The sequence below is a fragment of the Eriocheir sinensis genome, chromosome 33 (genome assembly GCF_024679095.1).
Source record: "Eriocheir sinensis breed Jianghai 21 chromosome 33, ASM2467909v1, whole genome shotgun sequence".
NCBI lineage: Eukaryota > Metazoa > Arthropoda > Malacostraca > Decapoda > Varunidae > Eriocheir > Eriocheir sinensis.
The window spans coordinates 1,792,558-1,816,155 of record NC_066541.1 but is presented as its reverse complement, the minus strand read 5'-3'; the positions used below and the strand labels follow the sequence as shown (position 1 = coordinate 1,816,155).

The window sequence follows — 23,598 nt, the reverse complement described above, 5'->3', positions numbered from 1 at the left end:
TCATCAGTGGTCCAGTGTAACACGATTGACTCCTTCAAAAATAAGCTCGACCGTCACTTCCTTCAACTTAATATCAACTAGAGTAGAAATGCAACGTTTTGGAGTCTTCTGATTAATGTAAAATCACTTAGGTTTAAGGACAGACCACCAAGTCTGGACCATGGGGTCTGTGTGGTCTGATTTTCTATGTAAATCTATGTAAATCTCTCTCTCTCTCTCTCTCTCTCTCTCTCTCTCTCTCTCTCTCTCTCTCTCTCTCTCTCTCTCTCTCTCTCTCTCTCTCTCTCTCTCTCATCTCTCTCTCATCTCTCTCATCTCTCTCTCATCTCTCTCTCATCTCTCTCTCATCTCCACTTCACACGAATTAATACTCGTGTTTACTCTCTTAGTCTGACGCCTTGTTTTAGGTTTTTGCGTTTTATTTTTGTTTTTTACTCCAAGAATGGTCGTTACTCCTCCTCCTCGGTAGGTGGAGTACTGATGTGGATGGTAATGGAAGGAGGAATGAGGAGAATGATAATGATGATGATGATGAGGTGATGGTGATGATGAGGAGGATTATGAGGATGAGGAGGAGGAGGATTATGAGGAAGAGGAGGAGGAGGATTATGAGTAGGAGGAGGAGGAGGATTATGAGGAGGAGGAGGAAGATTATGAGGAGGAGGAGGAGGATTATGAGAAGGAGGAGGATTATGAGGAGGATTATGATGAGGAGGAGGAAGATTATGATAAGGAGGAGGAAGATTATGATGAGGAGGAGGAGGATTATGAGGAGGAGGAGGAAAATTATGAGGAGGAGGAGGAAAATTATGAGGAGGAGGAGGATAATTATGAAGAGGAGGAGGATAATTATGAAGAGGAGGAGGAGGATTATGAAGATGAGGAGGAGGATTATGAGGAGGAGGAGGAGGATTATGAGGAGGAGGAGGAGGATTATGAGGAAGAGGAGGAGGAGGAGGAGAAGGAGGAGAGCAGCAAGAAAGAGGGCGAGAGGTGGAGCAGTAACAGAGGAATGAGGAGGATCAGGAAGAGGTGGACGATAAAGTGGAGGAGAGAAGCAGAATATGGAAATAGTAAAAATAAGGATAAAGAATTGAATCAAGCGGCTAGGCAGGAGGAGGTGGAGCAGGAGCAGGAAGTAGAGCCGAATCGGAGGACGAGGAGAAAGAACAGAACGACAAGGCTCAAACATATGGGTGAGTGACCAAGGCAAGCAGGGCATGTGGATAGAACAGGGGAAATTAACTCGTTGGACGGGGATTTCCTACAAAAAGACATCACCAAGCAAAAAGGAATGAAACAAAAAGTGTCTGCTATAATTCAATGAAGAAAAATGTAAAGTCATGCAGTTTGGGAGGGGATATCCAGCATAGCAATACCACATAGGAAATTCCACATAGGAAATACTCCACTATCCACTACAGAGGCAGAGAAAGACCTGGGAGTATATGTTTTCAGGCTACCATTGAAGGCGATATTCATGCCAATCGCAGCGGACGGGTTAAAGACAACCTGAATGGAACGAACCGAACAAAAAAAATACAAGGCGCGATTTTACACGAAGGATCGAAGAAGGGAAAACACACTACATTATATAGAACATGCGTCTACTAGCTTCTGTGTGCCAAGGATGATAAGGGTCACAAACAGCGGTGCACAGACTGTGGGTAAAGAAGCTGATGGTTAATAGGGCAAACGACTGAGGGAATAGAGTCCGTGGATAGAAGATAAGGCCAGTGGTGAAGTGGACATGTGTCTGAGTGGATGGGCTGAGTGGATCAAGACAGACCTTGTGGAGGGAGGACAGGAGAAACAGATGAGTGGATAAGCCGTGTGGATGAAGACAAAGCCGGTGGATGTGAAGTATTGGGAACAGCTGTGTGGATGAAGACAAAGCCGGTGGATCAGAATTGAGAAGTATTGGGAACAGCTGTGTGGATGAAGACAAGCCCCGCGGATGGAGAGCAGGACATTTGAGTGCGTGGCTGGCGGCGTGAGGGCAGGCTGATAGACACACCGAGCCGCACGCGTCTGGCCACAGCTCGGTGCAGGCGGGAGGCGAGGCGGGGCCCGCCTCGCCTCCCGCCTGCATACATTACTGCCTTGGATCGACTGGGTTTGTTTTGCCTCCCTTGGACTCGCTCTTTGGGGCAGGGATAGGCGAGGGAGGTCAACAATTTTAGGCTTGATTGAGTTAGGTTAAGCGCTGCATTATTAGATTAGGTTCGGGAGGATTAAATTTTGTTTTGATTTTGGTTTGTTTGATTTGTTTAGATTTTGATTTGATCAGGTTAGGTTATGTGGAATCGATAGGGACAGAATGGAGTAAACTTTCTGATTCAGAGAAACTCATTAACGACTAGATGAATGAGGCCAGGCTGAAGAGGACAGCGCAGGAACAGGCAAGACCTATTTGTTATAGACACCAGATCAGATTAAGCTGATCGATGGAAGCAGCATAAGAAGATAACACCACCCGAGAGCTTATAGCGCTGTCGGCTGGATGACAAAGCACACACGGTAGCAGGTCAGGTAACGAGTATTAGGGCAGTCCACGTTAGCGAAGTCAGGCTAGGTCCCGCAGGTTACTGGTCCGTGACGAGTTCGTTTCACGGAGCTGCGTCAGCGTCACGGCGGGCCGCGCGGGGCACAGACACTGGCGGAGCGGCAGAGGCAGCGAGAAGCACCAAAGTTACAGGTAAAAATTATTTGAATTAATGGTAATATCCAGACGAACCAGCAAGCTAGAGATAAAAAAAAGTCAGAACACCCAAGCAAATGCAGTGTAAAGCAACAAAGACGAAAGTTACAATGATATTTTTAATGAGCGGCGATACATACACAAACACGTATTTTAAAGGAAAGAAACAAGCTGAAAAACTGGAATAAGCAAGAAGCAATTCTCTGAGCAACAAAACAAACTGTACAAAACGTGAAACATGAAAAGTGCAAGCAAAGATAAGCTTGCTTTTTATGAATGGCAAACGAAAACAAAGAAAACAGGAAGGATAAAAAAACCGTGTATGACCAACTAGAAACTTAAAAACACGAGATGAAACATATAAGGTGAAACATCATAAACGGCGCTGAATTCGAAGAACGGTGGAAACTCAATTACTGGGGACAGAACTTGTAACAATATAGTGACACTGTAGACAATGCTTGCACCGGTGACTGAAGACTCTCAAGCGACGAATGGAGAGAGAGAGAGAGAGAGAGAGAGAGAGAGAGAGAGAGAGAGAGAGAGAGAGAGAGAGAGAGAGAGAGAGAGAGAGAGAGAGAGAAAGGAAAAAGAAAAGAAAATGAGGAAAGATAAGGGAAAGATAGAGGAAAAGAAAAAGGGAGAAACAGTGAAGAAAATCAGCAAGGGGGAAATAGAGGAAAAAAAGGAAGAGTAGATAAAAAGAAGAAATGAGAAGAAAAAAATGAAGGAAGAGAAGGGAAAGGTAGAAAGAAAAAGAGGAGCAAAGAGATGCAAGGAAAACAACGAGGAGGAGAGATAAAGAGGGAAGAAAAGTAAAAATAGGTAAAAAGAAGAGAGATAAGAAAAAATGAGGCAAGAGAAGGGAAAGGTAGAGAAAAGAAAAAAAAGAGGGGAAACGAAAATTGGGGAAGAGCAACGAGGTGAAGAGATAAATAGGGAAGAGGAAGGGGAAAAACGACAAAAAGAGACGTGAGGAAAAACAAGGAAAGGAAGAAAAGCGAATATAAAAGAATCTGAGAGAGGAAAAGCAACAAGGTAAAGATATAATGAGGGAGGAGAAAGGGAAAGGCAGGTAAAAGAAACGAAAACTGCGGAGATAAGTAAAAACAAAAAAAGGTAATAAGAGCAACGAGGGAAGAAAAGGGCAAGGTAGAGAAAAGAAAAAAAGGCGGGAAAAGAAGAGTGTGGAAAAGGAACGAGGTGAAGAGACAAATTGGGAAGAGAGAAAGAGAAAGGCAGAGAAAAACGGAAAAAACGACAAAAAGAGACTGAGGAAAAACAAGAAAAGGAAGAAAAGCGAATATAAAAAGAATCTGAGAGAGGAAAAGCAACAAGGTAAAGACATATTGAGGGAGGAGAAAGGGAAAGACAGAGAAAAAAGGAAAAAACGACAAAGAGACTGAGGAAAAACAAGAAAAGGAAGAAAAGCGAATATAAAAAGAATCTGAGAGAGGAAAAGCAACAAGGTAAAGACATATTGAGGGAGGAGAAAGGGAAAGACAGAGAAAAAAGGAAAAAACGACAAAAAGAGACTGAGGAAAAACAAGAACACGAAGAAAAGCGAATATAAAAAGAATCTGAGAGAGGAAAAGCAACAAGGTAAAGATATAATGAGGGAGGAGAAAGGGAAAGGCAGGTAAAAGAAACGAAAAATGCGGAGATATAAATAAAAGCAAGAAAGGGTAAGAAGAACGACGATATAAAAAATAAAAAATAAACGAGAGAGGGTTCAACTGCATGATCGGGCCACACACAAAAAACCTTAAGAGCTTATAGGGCGCGATGAGCCTCGTCGGAACCCGTAAAGAAAGTGTTGAGGCTCATTTATGAAGCGTGAAATATGTGAAAACCCTGATAACGTCCTTAATAGAGTTGGGTTCTGCTCGGATATTTTGCCAGGCCGGGACGCTAACCTCCTCCTCCCCTCCTCCCCCACTTTCCTTCCCTTCCTCTTCATTGCGACGAGCTGTGGTGGTGGTGATGATAGTGGTGATGGTGGTGATGATGGTGGTGATGGTTAAGGGTATGATAGTGATGGGTGATATAATTGTGTGGTGGTGGTGATGGTGGTGGTGGTGATGGTTAAGGTTGTGATAGTGATGGGTGATGAACTGAGTATTGTTGTTTTTGTCGCTGTTGTGTTGTTGTTATTGGTAGCTAGGGTTGTAAAAGGGGAGGTTGGTAGAAATGGGTGGTTGTGATGGTGGTGGTGGTGGTAAGGATTCTGAGTGATGGGCGATAGACGTGAGTGTGGTGATGGTGGTGGTGGTGATTGTGGTTGTTGTTATACTGGTGCTGATGATGTTGTGTTTTGGCTGGCGGTAGTTGTGGTATAGTGGTGATGGTGGTAGTGGTGATGACGGTTATAATTAAGAAATAAAAAAAAATGAGGGAAGAGAAGGGAAAGGTAGAGAAAAAGAAAAAGAGGGGAAAAGAAAAAGAGGGGAAAAAAAAGAGGGGAAAAGAAAAAGAGGGGAAAAGAAAAAGAGGGGAAAAGAAAAAGAGGGGAAAAGAAAAAGAGGGGAAAAGAAAAAGAGGGGAAAAGAAAAAGAGGGGAAAAGAAAAAGAGGGGAAAAGAAAAGTAGGGAAAAGCAACAAGGTGAAGAGATAAACAGGGAAGAGAAATGGAAAGGCAGAGAAAAATGGAAAAACGAGTCATTTAACCTATCTCCATGTATATATTTACTCTCTCCTCATCCTTTTTATGTGGTGATTGTTGTGGAGGCAGATGTGATGTTATAATGAAGAGTGATGAGGGTGATGGGTGGTTAAAAATGATTCCTCTCCCTTTCCACATCCTCTTTGCGCCTCCACCTGCAATCTCTTTCATACTCTCCCTTTCCACATCCTCTTTGCGCCTCCACCTGCAATCTCTTCCATATTCTCCCTTTCCACATCCTCTTTGCGCCTCCACCTGCAATCTCTTCCATATTCTCCCTTTCCACATCCTCTTTGCGCCTCCACCTACAATCTCTTCCATACTCTCCCTTTCCACATCCTCTTTGCGCCTCCACCTGCAATCTCTTCCATACTCTCCCTTTCCACATCCTCTCTGCACCTCCACCTACAATCTCTTCCATACTCTCCCTTTCCACATCCTCTTTGCATCTCCACCTACAATCTCTTCCATACTCTCCCTTTCCACATCCTCTTTGCACCTCCACCTACAATCTCTCCCATACTCTCCCTTTCCACATCCTCTCTGCATCTCCACCTACAATCTCTCCCATACTCTCCCTTTCCACATCCTCTTTGCAACTCCACATACAAACTCCCATACTCTCCCTTTCCACATCCTCTCTGCATCTCCACCTACAATCTCTCCCATACTCTCCCTTTCCACATCCTCTCTGCATCTCCACCTACTCTCCCATACTCCCTTTCCACATCCTCTCTGCACCTCCACCTACAATCTCTCCCATACTCTCCCTTTCCACATCCTCTCTGCATCTCCACCTACAATCTCTCCCATACTCTCCCTTTCCACATCCTCTCTGCATCTCCACCTACAATCTCTTCCATACTCTCCCTTTCCACATCCTCTCTGCGCCTCCACCTGCAATCTCTTTCATACTCTCCCTTTCCACATCTTTGCGCCTCCACCTACAATCTCTTCCATACTCTCCCGTTCCTCATCGTCTATTCGCATCCACATACAATATCTGCCATACTCTCCTTTCCACATCCTCTTTGCCTCCACCTACAATCTCTTCCATACTCTCCTTTCCACATCCTCTCTGCCTCCACCTGCAATCTCTTCCATACTCTCCTTTCCACATCCTCTTTGCACCTCCACCTACAATCTCTTTCATACTCTCCCTTTCCACATCCTCTCTGCGCCTCCACCTGCAATCTCTTCCATACTCTCCCTTTCCACATCCTCTTTGCGCCTCCACCTACAATCTCTTCCATACTCTCCCTTTCCACATCCTCTCTGCGCCTCCACCTACAATCTCTTCCATACTCTCCCTTTCCACATCCTCTTTGCACCTCCACCTACAATCTCTTCCATACTCTCCCTTTCCACATCCTCTCTGCGCCTCCACCTACAATCTCTTCCATACTCTCCCTTTCCACATCCTCTATGCACCTCCACCTACAATCTCTTCCATACTCCCTTTCCACATCCTCTTTGCGCCTCCACCTACAATCTCTTCCATACTCTCCCTTTCCACATCCTCTTTGCGCCTCCACCTACAATCTCTTCCATACTCTCCCTTTCCACATCCTCTTTGCGCCTCCACCTACAATCTCTTCCATACTCTCCCTTTCCACATCCTCTCTGCACCTCCACCTACAATCTCTTCCATACTCTCCCTTTCCACATCCTCTCTGCACCTCCACCTACAATCTCTTCCATACTCTCCCTTTCCACATCCTCTCTGCACCTCCACCTACAATCTCTTCCATACTCTCCCTTTCCACATCCTCTCTGCACCTCCACCTACAATCTCTTCCATACTCTCCCTTTCCACATCTCTGCACCTCCACCTACAATCTCCTTCATATTAACACACCTCCAGACAAACACAACACACGCAAAAAACAGTCCATTACCTCCACCAAAACATTCTTCCACGTCCTCCACTTTCCTCACAATCATACTCCTTTCTCACAGCCTCCCTATCTTTCCCCTTATCCTACCTTCCTTTCCACTCTCTCCTCATCCTTTTAATTCTCCTCCCACACACTCCATTCCAAACCCTCTTCAGAGTCTTCAATTCTCACCATCAGTCTCCTCTCCACATTCTCCTTATCTCTCCTCTTTCTTTAACCTATCTTCCTTTGTACTCTCCCATCACCCTTATCATCCTTCCACGCACTCACTCCATTCAATCCTCACAATCCTCACAGACTCCCCTCCCACATTCTCTTTCTCTCTCCTCTTCCTTTAACTTTACTTCCTTTCTACTCTTTCTTCATCCTTTTTATCCTCCTCCCACGCACTCACTCCATTCAGTCCTCACAATCAGACCCTCTCCCACATTCTCCTTATCTCTCTTCTTCCTTTAACCTTCCTTTCTACTCTCCCCTCATTCTTTTCATCCTCCTCCCACGCACTCACTCCATTCCAAACCCTCTTCCCTTTCACTTCAACTCACTCCTCTCTGTCAATACACTTTCGATCACTTCTACACTTGCTTTCAAACCCTCGTCCCCTACACTTCAACACCCGTCTCCCTGTCACTACACTGTCAAACACTTCTACACATCCATTCCAACCCCTTCCTCACGCTTCAACTCCCTTATCTCTGCTCCTACCCGCCTTATACCATTACGAACCATCCCTGTACTCTCCCTTACACTCCAAGTACCGGTACCTCATCCCTAACAGAGTATCCTTCCAGCGCCTCATCCTTATCCTATCTTTATACCCTTTCCCTATACCACGCATTATCCTCGCAATATCCTTTCACACCCTCTACCTATCCTTCCATTCCCTGTACCTCACTCCTCTCAACACACTATCCTTTCAAAGCCTCATCATTATTCTTCCTTCCTTTCCTCACCCTGCCTGTACCTTCCTTTACCCTCCTACCAGAACACACTACCCTTTCAGCGCTTCATCCTTATTCTTCCTTCCTTTCCTCACCCTTCCTGTACCTTCCTTTACCCTCCTACCAAAACACACTACCCTTTCTTCTCGTCCTTATTCTTCCTTCCTTTCCTCACCCTTCCTGTACCTTCCTTTACCCTCCTACCAGAACACACTACCCTTTCAGCTTCTCATCCTTATTCATCCTATCTCTCCTCACCCTTCCTGTACCTTCCTTTACCCTTCTATCAAAACACACTTCCCTTTCAGCGCTCCATCCTTATTCTTCCTTCCTTTACGATCCTTTCAGCGCTTCATCATTATTCGTCCAATCTTTCCGCACCTTCCCTGTACCTCCGTCGATCATATTCACAGTCTAATCAGCCGCACTGCGAGAGGTTGAGCCGTTCGGGGCCGCCTTAATCCTTCTCAAACTTCTTTTTTCCCGCTCTGGAGTAGATCAGCTTAGTCAGTATGCAAGCTTCCAGGCGAGACTCAGCTTGTGGATGCGGTGCTGGAGGCTGCAGGGGATCCACGAGGGTGTTAGGGGGATCGTGGGAGTGTTATAAGCAAAGTACCAGATAAGGAACAGCGGCGGAGGAAGGAGGAAGAGGAAGTAGGAGGAGAAGGAAGACAGGGAGGAAAGAAATTAAGAGAGAGACACACGAAGGATAACGTAGAAAAATAGCAGATAAGAACAGAAGTAGAGGAAGAGGAGGGAGAATGTAGAAAAAGAAGGAAAGACAGGGAGGAAAGGGAGGAAAGAAAGGAAGAGAGAGACTCAGGAAGGATAACGTAAAAAAATAGCAGATAAGAACAGAAGTAGAGGAAGAGGAGGGAGAATGTAGAAAAAGAAAGAAAGACAGGGAGGAAAGGGAAGTTAGAAAGGAAGAAAGGAACACAGGGAGGATGACGCAGAGGAATAGGACGTAAGAAAATTATAAAAGTGGAAAGAGGAAGAAGAAGCATTAAAGAGAAAGAAGTTATTACACAAGGACGATGATGCAGAAAAATAGCATATAAGGAAATAATAACAGCGGAAGGAGGAAGAAGAGAAACCAGTAAAGAGAAGTTATACGGGGAGGATGAAGCAGAAAAGTAGCGATAAGGAAAAAATAAGAGCGAAAGGAGGAGAAATAGGAAACAGAAAAAAGAAAAGAGGGTTGAGCGTCACAGGATTGCGGGAAAGCCTGTTTTACGCAAAGGAACAGACAAGGAAGAATAGCAGCGGAAGAGAAAGGATGAAGAAGAAACCTGAAAGAGAACGAGAGGAAGAAGGAAATGTAGAAAATAGATAAGAACAGAAAGAAAACGAGAGGAAGAACAAGGTGTAGAAAATAGAAAAGAACAGAAAGAAAACGAGAGGAAGAACAAAGTGTAGAAAATAGAAAAGAACAGAAAGAAAACGAGAGGAAGAACAAAGTGTAGAAAATAGAAAAGAACAGAAAGAAAACGAGAGGAAGAACAAAGTGTAGAAAATAGATAAGAACAGAAAGAAAACGAGAGGAAGAACAAAGTGTAGAAAATAGATAAGAAAGAAAACGAGAAGAAGAACAAAGTGTAGAAAATAGATAAGAAAGAAAACGAGAGGAAGAACAAAGTGTAGAAAATAGATAAGAAAGAAAACGAGAGGAAGAACAAAGTGTAGAAAATAGAAAAGAACAGAAAAAAGATGACGGAGAAAGCAGAAGAAATCAGGAAATATAAGAACAGAAATAAAAGAACAAAATAAATAAAAAAAACGAAGAAATATAAGAACAGAAGAAACGTAACAGAAGAAATATAAGAAAATAACAGAAGAAATATAAGAAAAGAACAAAAATATAAGAACAGAAGAAATATAAAAAAATAACAAAAAAATAGGAACAGGAGAAATAACAGAAGAAATAAAAGAAAATAACAGAAGAAATATAAGAACATAAGAAATCAGGAAATATAATGAAACTAAAAAGACATACCATTTCCCCAACACATTCCACTCACCTTCCACAATTTCCATCGCTTCAACCCTTCCCAATTGGTTCCAGCCTTACACACCTTCCCTTACCTCAGTCTTCTTTCCACAAACACTTCTTCCACGGCCTCTATCTCGCCCTTCCTTCCTTTACCCTTTCAATACGTCATACCTCTTTTAACACACAGTCCCTATCGCTTCAACCCTTCCCAATTGGTTCCAGCCTTACACACCTTCCCATACCTCAGTTTTCTTTCCACAAACACTTCTTTCACGGCCTCTATCTCGCCCTTCCTTCCTTTACCCTTTCAATACGTCATACCTCTTTTAACACACTATTCTTTCAACGCCTTGTTTGTCCTCCCTTTACGAGTCTTCCCTGTACCGTCCCTTACCCTTCCTGTAGCTCAACCCTCCTAACACGCTTTGGTATATATCCCTTCAACGCAGCGCCTTTACCAGCTCTTCCTTTCCTTTCCCTTCCTGTAGCTCACTCCTACTAACACACTTTGGTATATATCCCTTCAACGCAGCGCCTTTACCAGCTCTTCCTTTCCTTTCCCTTCCTGTAGCTCACTCCTACTAACACGCTTTGGTATATATCCCTTCAACGCAGCATCTTTACTAACTCTTCCTTTCCTTACCCTTCCTGTACCTCCGTCGTTTATATTCAGAGCCTAATCACCCGCAGGAAAAAAACAAAAACAGATAAAAGCAAAGATAAATATTAGAGGGAGGATAAAGTAGGAATTTGAAAGGAAGAGTCGTGTATTTTCCTCGTTGAAGTATGCACAGTGTTTATATTTTAGGTTAAGTACTACAAGGAGAGGAACAGTAAAATGAAGAAGGAGAAGATAGGAGCAAAGAAAGAATTAGGGAAGGAGGATAAAGCACGAATCAGAAAGGAAGAGTAAAGTGTATTACCCTCATATGATCAGGCAGTGTTGATATTTTAGGCAAAGAAGCAAAAGATGAGGAAGAGCAGAAAGACCCCCCCCCCAAAAAAAAAAAAAAAAATATGACGAGGAGCAGAAAGACCCCCCTCCAAAAAAAAAAAAAAAAAGAGCAAAGAAAGAATTATGTTACGAGGATAAAGTAGAAACCATAAAGGAAGAGCAAACTATTTCCTCGTACAAGCCTGCAGCGTTGATATTTATTGTAAAGAAGCAATAGAGGAAGAACAACAAAAAGAGGAAAGAAGGAAGTAGAGAAGTAAAGCAGAAATCAGAAAAGAGGAGTTAACTATTTCCACGTATATGCATGAACACTGTTGATATTTTAAGGGAAGACACAACATAGGAAGAACAGCAAAAAGAGGAAAGAAGGAAGTTGAGAAGTGAACGAGTTAACTATTTCCACGTATATGCATGAACACTGTTGATATTTTAAGGGAAGGCACAACATAGGAAGAACAACAAAAAGAGGAAAGAAGGAAGTTGAGAAGTGAAAACAGAAATCAGAAAGGAGGAGTTAACTATTCCCACGTATATGCATGTACACTGTTGATATTTTAAGTGAAGACGCAACATAGAAAGAACAACAAAAAAGAGGAAAGAAGGAAGTAGAGAAGTAAAAGCAAAAATCAGGAAGGAGGAGTTAACTATTCCCGCGTATATGCAGGTACAGTGTTGATATTTTAAGTGAAGACACAACATAGGAAGAAGAGCAAAAAGAGGAAAGAAAGAATTAAAGAACGACGATAAAGTAGAAATCAGAAAGGAGAAGTTAACTATTTCCACGTATATGCATGTACAATGTTGATGTTTTAAGTGAAGACGCAACACAGGAAGAACAGCAAAAAAGAGGAAAGAAAAAATTGGAGAACGAGGATTGAGTAGAAATCGGAAAGGACGAGTTAACTATTCCCTCGTATGCAGTGTTGATATTCTAAGTGAAGACGCAACATAGAAATAACGGCAAAAAGAGGAAAGAAAGAACTGGAGATAAAGTAGAAATCGGAAAGGACGAGTTAACTATTCCCTCGTATGCAGTGTTGATATGTTCCGTAGAGAAGCACAAAGAAGGGTAATAGTGTTGAAAGCCAAACAGTCGAGAGGTTAAAGGAGGCGGCAGCGGAAGTCATCGCCAGTCTTGTATTACACCGAGCACACACGGAACGAGGGAGTAAAAAGACCTTGCTTCTTTTAACCTGCATAAGCACCTTTAAATCAAGCATAACGGGCACAATATTCGCGGTAAAGAAGTAAAGACGCTCGTAAAACCGAAATGGCAAAGGACAAGAACATCAATACCAGGAAAAGAAAGGACGAGGCAACGATCGCAAGAAAAGTAGGAAAAACGAGGAAAACAGATGACTAACAATATTACTAAGGAAAAGAAAAGTTATATATAAAAAGATAAAACGCTAAGGATAAAAGTAAAAATTAATGATACAAGATAGAAAGGTTATTTGATAGATACAGAGAGATAGAGAGATAGAGAGATATGTAGATAGATAGATGGATAGAGAGAGAGAGAGAGAGAGAGAGAGAGAGAGAGAGAGAGAGAGAGAGAGAGAGAGAGAGAGAGAGAGAGAGAGAGAATGTAAGGGGCGGACAAACAAACACATACAAACACAAAAAGCAGCTCAAGGAAAACAAACAAAGGGACAGCGACAGACATATAGACAAATAAACAAATACGTCGAAACAAACAAACAACAACGTGCAGGCCGACCAAACAATGCGACCGCAAAAATAGGAGATGGAAAGAGAAAGAGGAGGAGGAGGAGGAGGAAAATGAAGAAGAGGAGGAAGAGAAGGAAAAACAGGAGGAGGAGGAGAAGAGGAGGAGGAAAAGGAGGACGAGGAAAAAGAACGGGAGGAAAAAAGAGGAAGTGGAGAGAGAAAAAGGAAGAGGGTGACTAAGATGAGGCAAGAATAATAATGAAAATAAAAATAATAATAATAAAAATAATAAAAATAAAATAATAAAACGAAAAAGGAGAAGAACAAAAAGAAGAGAATAGGAAGAATAAGAGAATAAGAATAAGAATAAGAATAAGAGGAATGAGAAGAAAGAGAAAAAAATAGATATACAAAAGTAATGAAATAGAACACACACAAAAGAAAAAAAAAATATATATATACATTTGCTGAACCTGTTTCGATTTCTAAGGTAACCAAAACACGTTAACCTCCATGGGCAAAAGTAATAGTCAGCCTTCCCTTCACCTCCCCCTCCCTCGGCAGCTCCTCGCACCCCCCTCCGCACAATCGCAGACCCCCCCCCCCCCCACACCAGACCCGAGGACCCCGCAAGCCTGATTGTTTCGCTTTGGCTTTTTCCGTCATTAAGTGTTTGTTTTCGCGCCTAACAAAGTACCTCGTTATGCCAGGTGTGTGTGTGTGTGTGTGTGTGTGTGTGTGTGTGTGTGTGTGTGTGTGTGTGTAAGCCTCGTTTAATACGTACACAAAAATTGGAATGGTCGAGCACACACACAAACTAGGAACCGAGAAGGCAAATGCGCAACACACACACACACACACACACACACACACACACACACACACACACACACACACACACAGAACAGAGGAAGAGGAGTAAAAAGAGGAAAACGGAAGAAGTGGTGAAAGAAAAAATAAGTCAGAAGAGGAGGTGGAAGAAGACGAGGAGGCAGAAGACAAGAACGAAAATTAAAGACAAAAAAGGAAATAAACAGGAGGGAAAGGAAGAGGAAGAAGGAGGAGGAAGAAGGACGGTGGTGGTATAGTGTGTGGGGGGTGGAGGGGGTGATTTATAACGTCAGCCCCGCCTCTGTGATGGGCCTCCGTATACAAGAAGCACCCTGGGTCTTCACACCGCCCTGCTCTCGAGGCACACACCGGTAAAGGAGAGACTCATGACGTTGGTGTTTTCAGACGCTTCCGGCTCTCACATCAACAATTTCTAGAGGCCAAAAGGAAAATCAGCCTGGTTCTAATAAGTCTTACTTTAGGTTCATGGTACAGAATAAAGGTTAAACTACCACCAGGGTCATAAAAGTACCCCTGCAAATACCCACATATCCTAGGAAAGCCTTGTCAAATATGTGTACTTGAGCGCAGAAATGTTTAAGAATACGGCCATCAACGTTGCCAGATTGTCTTACTCAGCCTCTTATATTTACCGACGTCCGACCCAAAATCTGTCTCGTGGACCCCAATAAAGAGATTCACTTATAATTATCGTTAAAATAGTTAATTACTGAGGTTTCTTGGCAATAGTTAGGCGTCAGAAACCGGTAAATACTATGCTATGAGTACGATAATCTGCCAACGGTGGATAGAGTAGCGATGGGTCCCGGAGCACCACACAGGAGGAGGAGTAATGATAGTAGTGGTGGTGGTGGTGGTGGAAGTGGTAGTGGTGGTGGTGGTGGTGGTGGTGGTAGTGGTGGTGGTAGTAGTAGTAGTAGTGGTGGTAGTAGTAGTAGTAGTAGTAGTAGTAGTAGTGGTAGCAGTAGTAGTAGTAGTAGTAGTAGTAGTAGTAGTAGTAACAGTGGTAGTAGCAGTGGTGGTAGTAGTAGTAGTAGTAGTAGTAGTAGTAGCCTTCCTCCCTACACCACAGCACTTGCCCTACACACACCACCACCATCACAACCACCACTACTATCCTAACCACCACTACGAAAACCAAACACCACCACCATTATCACTACCGAAACAATCGCCCTCCGTACTACCACCTCCACCATCATCTCCTTCATTACCACGATCAGTACCTCCCCGACCACCACCATCACCACCCACCCCATCGCCACATCCACCAACAGTGTCACCTCAAGCATAGTCCCTCCCCCCACCCCATCATTATCCCTTCACCTCGTGCCCAGAAATCACCCTCATCCATCTTCATTAACTAATATTTTCCGCTACGTATGGTGGTAGGAAGGAAGTACTGCAAGAACACCTGACAAGGGAGGGAGGAAGAGGAGGGGGAGGGGAGGGGAGGAAAAGGAGGGGGAGGGGAGGAGGAAGGAAAGAAGAGGAAGAGGTAGAGAACGAGGGCGAAAACGAGAACTAATTATGGTAGTGGTAGTAGTGGTAGTGGTAGTAGTGGTTGTTGTTGTGGTTGTTGTGGTTGTTGTGGTTGTTGTTGTGGTTGTTGTTGTGGTTGTGGTCGTTGTTGTAACTAGCAGCAAAATAGTAGAAGCAGTAGCAATAGTAGTAACAGTAGTAGCAGTAGAAATTGTATTAGCAGTAATAATAATAGTAGCGGTAGTTATAGGACGTAGCAGTAGTAATAGTAGCAGTAGTAATAGTAGCAGTAGTAATAGTAGCAGTAGTAATAGTAGCAGTAGTAATAACAGTAACATCAGTACTAGTAATGGCAACAGTAATAGTCGATGTTGTAGTAGTAATGGTGATAGAAGAAAAGATAATGACGAAGAGGAAGAAAAGGGATAAAAGTAGGAAGAGGAGTAAGAAGGAGGAATAGATAAAAAAAACTCCCAAGGGTCTGGCCCATACACTAACACTTGACTTGTTGTACTCACGCCGTCTTGAGCCAGCAATCAGCAGCGTTCAGTGGGCGGGCCGCGGCGCGTAACTCATTACCGCCTTACAATTAGACGCTAACTCGTCCCGTCCTGCCCCGCTGAGGCCGGCCATTAGCGGGTGTAAATGTGAGCCTCCCGGTGGGCACCTCTCACACACGGTCGCGAGATGCACTGATAGCCGCCGAGACGCCCTCCACCCTTACCAGGACCCCGAGGAAGACTGGCTCACTATCCTCTCAGCTTGTAAGTTTTAAAAGTCCACTTAATCGGGGTTCTCCAGGGTACGGGTTGCGCTCCGATGCTGGGTCGTGATAGACTGCTCACTGGTCATAACTTCTTCAATAATTGGTTGCGAAATAAAAGGGCGGGAGGCAGACAGCTCTTTGTAGTGTTAAAAGCTTCAAAATAAGTCGTTAATGTATTGCTTCAAATATAATTGGATGGTTGCAAGGACAGTTTAAGGAACACTACCGTAGGTCAGCTGTTCTCCAATCAACAGTTCCTGCATCAACTCAAGACACACTCATTGCACTGTTCAGGAAATCGGTTCATTCCCGCCGCTAACAAAGGTAATGTTATCCTATCATTGAGCTAGCTGATAATCTCATGGCCTAAAAATTACTGGACCACATATAGAACTGTACTGAGAAACAAACAACCACCGAGACATGATTCGAACCCATGCACAGTTCACAGTTGCATTGAAGACCAGAAGCATCGACACCAGATGCTAACATAAAAAGATTCGGCCAAGGCTAAACTTCAAACCCACACGTACTACATGGGAAAGGAAATACCAGATCTGAACCTATACAAAGACACTCATTACGAAACTGGAACCAACAACTCTAGATTCCAACCCATGTACAGCTAGACTGGGAAACTGGAACACCCAACACCAGATTCGAATCCTTTCAAAACTGCAGCTTCGAACCCAGACGAACTGCATTTCGAGACAGTATGAAGCCGTTTCAAATGTAATCCCCCGAGCATCACCACACATACTACATACCCACGGCAACTACATCATCCCACCTACTACATCTACACCACCACACCTATTGCATAACCACAACCACTACATCTCCATATCGCCACATATGAGTGGCCACATCGCCACAAAGATGATTCCAACCTTCAGGGCTCAACCGTACGAGGAACGACTCAAGCGACTCAATCTCTTTACATTGGAGAAAAGACGCCTACGAGGGGATATGATTCAAGTCTTCAAGTATCTAAAAAAGTTCAGTAACGTCGATTACTCCAAATTCTTTGAACTGCAAACCAACTCAAGAACTAGAAATAACAGTTTACCCATTCAGTCGAGTCGATGTAACACAGACATTGGAAGGAGTTTCTTTTCAAACCGAGTCATCCGCCACTGGAACAATCTTCCCTCAGAAGTAGTAAATGCGAATACCATCAACTCCTTCAAATATAGAATCGACCGTCATTTCGCTGCGTCAGGAGTAAACTGAATAACGAGGGGCTTCCATCTGCTCCTCAATATCGAGGTGCTTTCATCTGCTCACCAAGCCCCAAGTGGCGGTCGAGCAGATTAAATCACCCAAGCGGGCGACCTCGTAATGAGCCAATAGGCTTTCTGTTGCCTGCATTTCCATGTTTCCATGTTTCCATATCCATCTACATCACGACACCTATAACATCACCACACCTAAAACATCACTTACACCTACTAAATCACCACACCTACTTCACCTACAAATAGCCTACATCTAGGAGCTCTTAACCCCCGACACACCCCGTCTTTCCCAGCACTGTCTCACCGCCACACGCTCACACAATCCTCCGCCTCTCCAGTAACTCAATCAGCTCAGCCTCCCATCAGCGGCCGCGGCGTGGGAAGGTGGACGAGGGTGTGTGCGTACTTGTCGACACACACACACACACACACACACGACTTGATGCTCCTTGACTCATCCTTCAACAATGACTTTCCTGTTTTCTTAATAGATTGAATACATTAAATGACCGGTATGTGTGTGTGTGTGTGTGTGTGTGTGTGTGTGACCTAGTTTCGAAGATCGTTTCACGTCTCCCACGGCAACTTCGTCAGCATGACTACAATGTTATAGCAAACGAGAGATAAAAGAAATAAATGCCTCCTTCATGACTTTTAAAGGTTTGACAGAGCGTCGCTGTGACCTGGGTGTCGGGCGACCTGATTTTGGAGGAAGGTGGGAATTTCAGTCGATCTCGCTTTAGTCGGGAAAGTTTGGACGATCTCCCCCGAGTCGAGAAAATGTTAGCCTACTCTCGCCCTCTATGGAAAACTTTGCCGATGTCGCTTTGCGAAAAAAAAGGAATCGATCTCCATTCCATCACGACTAAGATTTTCAGGATACCTTTAGTCAATCTCCCTTTACGGACACCTTTAGTCAATCTCCCTTTACGGACACCTTTAGTCAATCTCCCTTTACGGACACCTTTAGTCAATCTCCCTTTATGGACACCTTTAGTCAATCTCCCTTTACGGACACCTTTAGTCAATCTCCCTTTATGGACACCTTTAGTCAATCTCCCTTTATGGACACCTTTAGTCAATCTCCCTTTACGGACACCTTTAGTCAATCTCCCTTTATGGACACCTTTAGTCAATCTCCCTTTACGGACACCTTTAGTCAATCTCCCTTTACGGACACCTTTAGTCAATCTCCCTTTATGGACACCTTTAGTCAATCTCCCTTTACGGACACCTTTAGTCAATCTCCCTTTACGGACACCTTTAGTCAATCTCCCTTTACGGACACCTTTAGTCAATCTCCCTTTACGGACACCTTTAGTCAATCTCCCTTTACGGACACCTTTAGTCAATCTCCCTTTATGGACACCTTTAGTCAATCTCCCTTTACGGACACCTTTAGTCAATCTCCCTTTACGGACACCTTTAGTCAATCTCCTTTACGGACACCTTTAGTCAATCTCCCTTTATGGACACCTTTAGTCAATCTCCCTTTATGGACACCTTTAGTCAATCTCCCTTTACGGACACCTTTAGTCAATCTCCCTTTACGGACACCTTTAGTCAATCTCCCTTTACGGACACCTTTAGTCAACCTCCCTTTATGGACACCTTACCGGGAGGATCCGCCACTCCATTTTTAGAAATTACTTGAAAAATATCAAAAATAAATTAAATGCTCTGGCATGACCGTCTATACATAAGCTCAAATGGCAGCTTTATTTTTTTTCCGCGAATTTAAATGACCCACCGAGCCTGAGTTTAAAAGCCTACTAAGTGGGTGTGCCGAGCCAGTCCTGGTGCGGGTGACAGGAATCATGTCGTTACATTATTTTCGATAAATATGATAAAATTATGACATACCAATGTATTTTCGCGCATCTGGCAACTTCTCCCCGGCCCATCACTTTCCTGCCTCCCACTCAGATGAACTGGTGCCTAAGAGAACACTGCTTTATTGACACCGCGATCTTTCTTCATGAACTCTTGCTAAGGTATTAGAGCATTTACTTTTACCCTGAAGCCTTTCACTGACATCACGTCAAGGCGGAGACGGCATGTGGAAAAGAAGCGCTGAGTGGCAGCTCATACAAGGAAAACGCAAATAACTGCTACACGCCAACACTCAAGTTCAAGTTCAAGCGCCTCGCCACTAGAAGATCCCTCACCACCACCACAACCACCAAACCAATCGTTTTATTTAAAAGTATGGTTGAAATGCATGGAAGTCAAATATGCAGGACACTTTAGAGTGAAATTGCAACCCCAGTGGCAGTTATAGAACACAATTTTGGCCATGACAAGTGTCATCCACTTACAGGCATGTTGGGAACAAACATCAATATAGAAAAGGGTTGAAACGCGAAGAGCAAAGAAGAACTACCACTCCAACCAAAGGCAAAAGAAAAAGAAAAGCAGATGACACTGTAAGCAATGAGTATAAACCAGGCGAGTTTGGAAGATCAAACCTGGCAACAATGAATGACTTGGCGCGTCGCGACACCCTCGGCTTAGAGTGGTTAATACCTTTGAAAGGGGGAGCCACGAGTTCCATCATTAGATAAATGCATTGGTATGTGATTAATGAGCCCTGAGGAATCAACAGTAACAGGTCTGGGACATAAATGTTTTTTATTGCACTATGACACGAAAATGGAAAAAAAATCTTTAATCACCGTTTTCTCAAAACTAGGAGTAATACATATATAAACGGATCTCCTCCTTGAGTTTTAGCGCGACTGCCATAAAACTTTAGGGTTAAGAGCTAGACATGTTATAAAACAAAGTTAGAAAAAAATCATCAGTTTCATATATTTTTGCAGTAACATACAATCCGGACTGCAAATTTTCTCATATATTTTTTTGCGACTAAATGAAATAAAATTAACATTTTTTATTCTAACTTTGTTAAGAAGGTTATAAAGTATTTTGTGTGCAAAGGACAAGAAGAACGGTGCACAAATAACGGAGGAGATCGATTTCATTTTTTTTAAACATGAAAAAAAAATTGCATGATTCATTCGATTTTTGTGGTATGATGATCAGAGTATCATTCTTCATCATATACTACATCGAGATCAAGACCCTGAGGCTATTTATAAAAACAGGCGGATCCTTTACGGGTACTTTTAGTCGACCTCCCTTTACGGATACCTTTAGTTGATATACCTTTACGGATACCTTTAGTTGATATACCTTCACGGATACCTTTAGTTGATATACCTTCACGGATACCTTTAGTTGATATACCTTTACGGATACCTTTAGTTGATATACCTTCACGGATACCTTTAGTTGATATACCTTCACGGATACCTTTAGTTGACCTATCGTTACGGACACCTTTAGTCGACCTCCCTTTACGGGTACCTTTAATCGATCTACCTTTAGGAAAATTTTAATCAATCTCTTTTTAGTCGGGAATTTTAGTCACTCTACCTTTAGTTCGAAAATTTAAATCGATCTCCCTTTTTGAAAAATTTTGTTAGTCTCCCTCTAGGAAAAAAATAATAGTGTCTCCCTTTACAGATAACTGAGTCAAGCTGACCTGATATCAAGCTTCAAATTTCCTGATACTGCTTTTTTTCTGGGATTTTCCTTTTCTGTTTTATCGCGTCAACTACCGCGATATAATTAATATTTCGGCGCTGAATAAATTCCTAATTAAAGCTCTGAATTGAATCACACGTCGAGGGAAAAAACACTCGTAAATTCAGTCATATTCCGTTCGTATTTTTTTCCAAGAAGTGTGTGTGTGTGTGTGTGTGTGTGTGTGTGTGTGTGTGTGTGTGTGGAGAGAGAGAGAGAGAGAGAGAGAGAGAGAGAGAGAGAGAGAGAGAGAGAGAGAGAGAGAGAGAGAGAGAGAGAGAGAGAGAGAGAGAGAGAGAGAGAGAGAGAGAGAGAGACGCCAGGCGATATTGATTTTGACGTCTGGCTGAGTGAGAGAAAGGCCAATGGTATGTATGTTCGTTCTACGTGGCTGAGGAGAGAGAGAGAGAGAGAGAGAGAGAGAGAGAGAGAGAGAGAGAGAGAGAGAGAGAGAGAGAGAGAGAGAGAGAGAGAGAGAGAGAAAGCAAGTAGTCGTCTTAGGACATGAATGCATCCCTTCTTCTCCTTACCTTCCTCCTCTTCCTTCTCCTCCTCCTCCTCCTCCTCCTGCCGCAGCGGATATCGAGTCCTGATCCAGCGGGGCACATCTAGGTTTATCAACACTAAGCCGCCCCTGCCTCTCCCCTCTCTCTCTCTCTCTCTCTCTCTTATAACGAGCCTTCTTTCCTTTATATTTTCTTTCGTTTTCTCAAGGTTGTTATTCACTTCTCTGCATCCTTTCATTTCTTTCATCTTCCTTTACTTCCATTCCTTTACTATATTCTTTTACTTTATACTCGTTCCTTTACTTTATATAATATTCTTTTACTTTCTCTCTGTTCCTTTATTTTACCTTCTTCACTACATATAAAAGAGCAAAGAAAACCGAATGATGCTTTTGTGAGTGATTTCAGGGAGGAGAGAAAAAAGCATGGGAAGAGTAGAGGGAAGGGGAGGGTGGAAGGAGGCAGGCAAGGAGAGGGGGGAAGGGACGGAGGGAGGGAACAGAACAGAAGACAAGAAGAACGGTTATGTAAATAGGGGAGAATCACATGCGTTGGAAAGGGAAAGGAAAGAAAGGAAAGGGGAAGACTGATAGAGTTGTGGAGGATACGGGAGGGAAAGGAGGAGGAAGAGTGCAATGATGAGAAGGATAAGGTAAGGCGAGGAAGGGGAAGATGGCAGTGTTAGGGAGGATAAGGGAAGGAGGAAGGGGAGGATTGTAGCGTTGGGGAGGACAAGGGAAGGAGGAAGGGGAGGATTGTAGCGTTGGGGAGGATAAGGGAAGGAGGAAGGGGAGGATTGTAGCGTTGGGGAGGATAAGGGAAGGAGGAAGGGGAGGATTGTAGCGTTGGGGAGGATAAGGGAAGGAGGAAGGGGAGGATTGTAGCGTTGGGGAGGACAAGGGAAGGAAAGAAGGAAGTTGAGGAATGGTAGCGTTGGGGAGGATAAGGGAAGGAGGAAGGGGAGGATTGTAGAGTTGGGGAGGATAAGGGAGGAAGGGGATGATTGTAGTGTTTGGGAGGATAAGGTAAGGCGAGGAAGGGGAAGATGGCAGTGTTAGGGAGGATAAGGGAAGGAGGGAGGGAAGAACTGTAGCATTGGGGAGGACAAGGGAAGGAAGGAAGGAAGATAAAGAATGGTAGCGTTGGGGAGGATAAGGGAAGGAGGAAGGGGAGGATTGTAGCGTTGGGGAGGATAAGGGAAGGAGGAAGGGGAGGATTGTAGCGTTGGGGAGGATAAGGGTAGGAGGAAGGGGAGGATTGTAGCGTTGGGGAGGACAAGGGAAGGAAAGAAGGAAGTTGAGGAATGGTAGCGTTGGGGAGGATAAGGGAAGGAGGAAGGGGAGGATTGTAGCGTTGGGGAGGATAAGGGAAGGAGGAAGGGGAGGATTGTAGCGTTGGGGAGGATAAGGGAAGGAGGAAGGGGAGGATTGTAGCGTTGGGGAGGATAAGGGAAGGAGGAAGGGGAGGATTGTAGCGTTGGGGAGGATAAGGGAAGGAGGAAGGGGAGGATTGTAGCGTTGGGGAGGATATGGGAAGGAAGGAAGGAAGTCGAGGAATGGTAGCGTTGGGGAGGATATGGGAATGATAAGGGGAAAGATTGTTGCTTTGTGGAGGATAAGGGGAGGGGGAAGGGGGAGATGGTGATAAGGAAAGGAGGAATGGGGGAGAATGCAACGAAAGGGAAGATTAGGAAAGAAGGGAAGAAAGGGAAAGGAATTGTATACTATAGCGTTGGGGAAGGGGAAGGAAGGTAGGAAAAGGGAATAATGACAGTGTTGGGAGGATAAAGAGAGGAAAGGAAAGAGGAAAACTGGAAGGGTTGGGGAGGATAAGGGAAGGAGGAAGGAAAGAAGGAAGGAAGGAAGGAAAGAAATGGTAGAGTTGAGAATAAAAAAAAGAAGGGATGGAGGAAACGGGAAGAATGGTAGGGCTGGAGAGGATAAGGGAAGGAGGAAGGAAAAAAGGAAGGAAAGAAGGAAGAAAGGAGTTGAGGAGAAAAAAAAAAGAAGGGATGGAGGAAACGGTAAGAATGGTAGAACTGGAGAGGATAATGGAAGGAGAAGGGAGAAGAAGGATACCGTTGGGGAGTTTAAAGAAAAGAAGGAAGGAAGGGAAAAAGAGGAATCGCTGCAGTGACCAAAAAGGGAAAATACTAATAAAATATATAAAAAAACGTTGATAAAAATGAAAACTGGAAACTATATGAGAGGAAAGAGAGTCGATAAAAATCTTAGAAACGGAGAAGGGAAGAAAGGAAACTCGTAGTAAATAAGTGAACGAAGGCAGAACGGAAGGAAGGAAGGAAGGGAGAGAACAGGGAGAGGAAGGAAGAGGAGGAGGAGAAG

General features: G+C 43.7%; 1 long non-coding RNA gene and 1 pseudogene across 3 annotated transcripts; both read right to left on the bottom strand.

The window, feature by feature from the left end:
* Positions 1 to 16,247, bottom strand: part of LOC127006517 (popeye domain-containing 2-like) — a 100,301-nt pseudogene extending 84,054 nt beyond the window's left edge.
* A 136-nt stretch (positions 16,248 to 16,383) lies between these two features.
* On the bottom strand, positions 16,384 to 21,041 carry LOC127006518 (uncharacterized). 3 transcript variants are annotated; one of them, XR_007759614.1, is made up of 3 exons: positions 18,663 to 21,041; positions 18,367 to 18,501; positions 16,384 to 18,123 (listed from the first exon to the last, which is right to left on the bottom strand). It is a non-coding gene; the product is annotated as an uncharacterized LOC127006518 (long non-coding RNA). The 3 variants fall into 3 exon arrangements; XR_007759615.1 differs by having other exon boundaries at positions 18,394 to 18,501; XR_007759616.1 differs by having other exon boundaries at positions 18,690 to 21,041.
* Between the last annotated feature and the right edge of the window lie 2,557 nt (positions 21,042 to 23,598).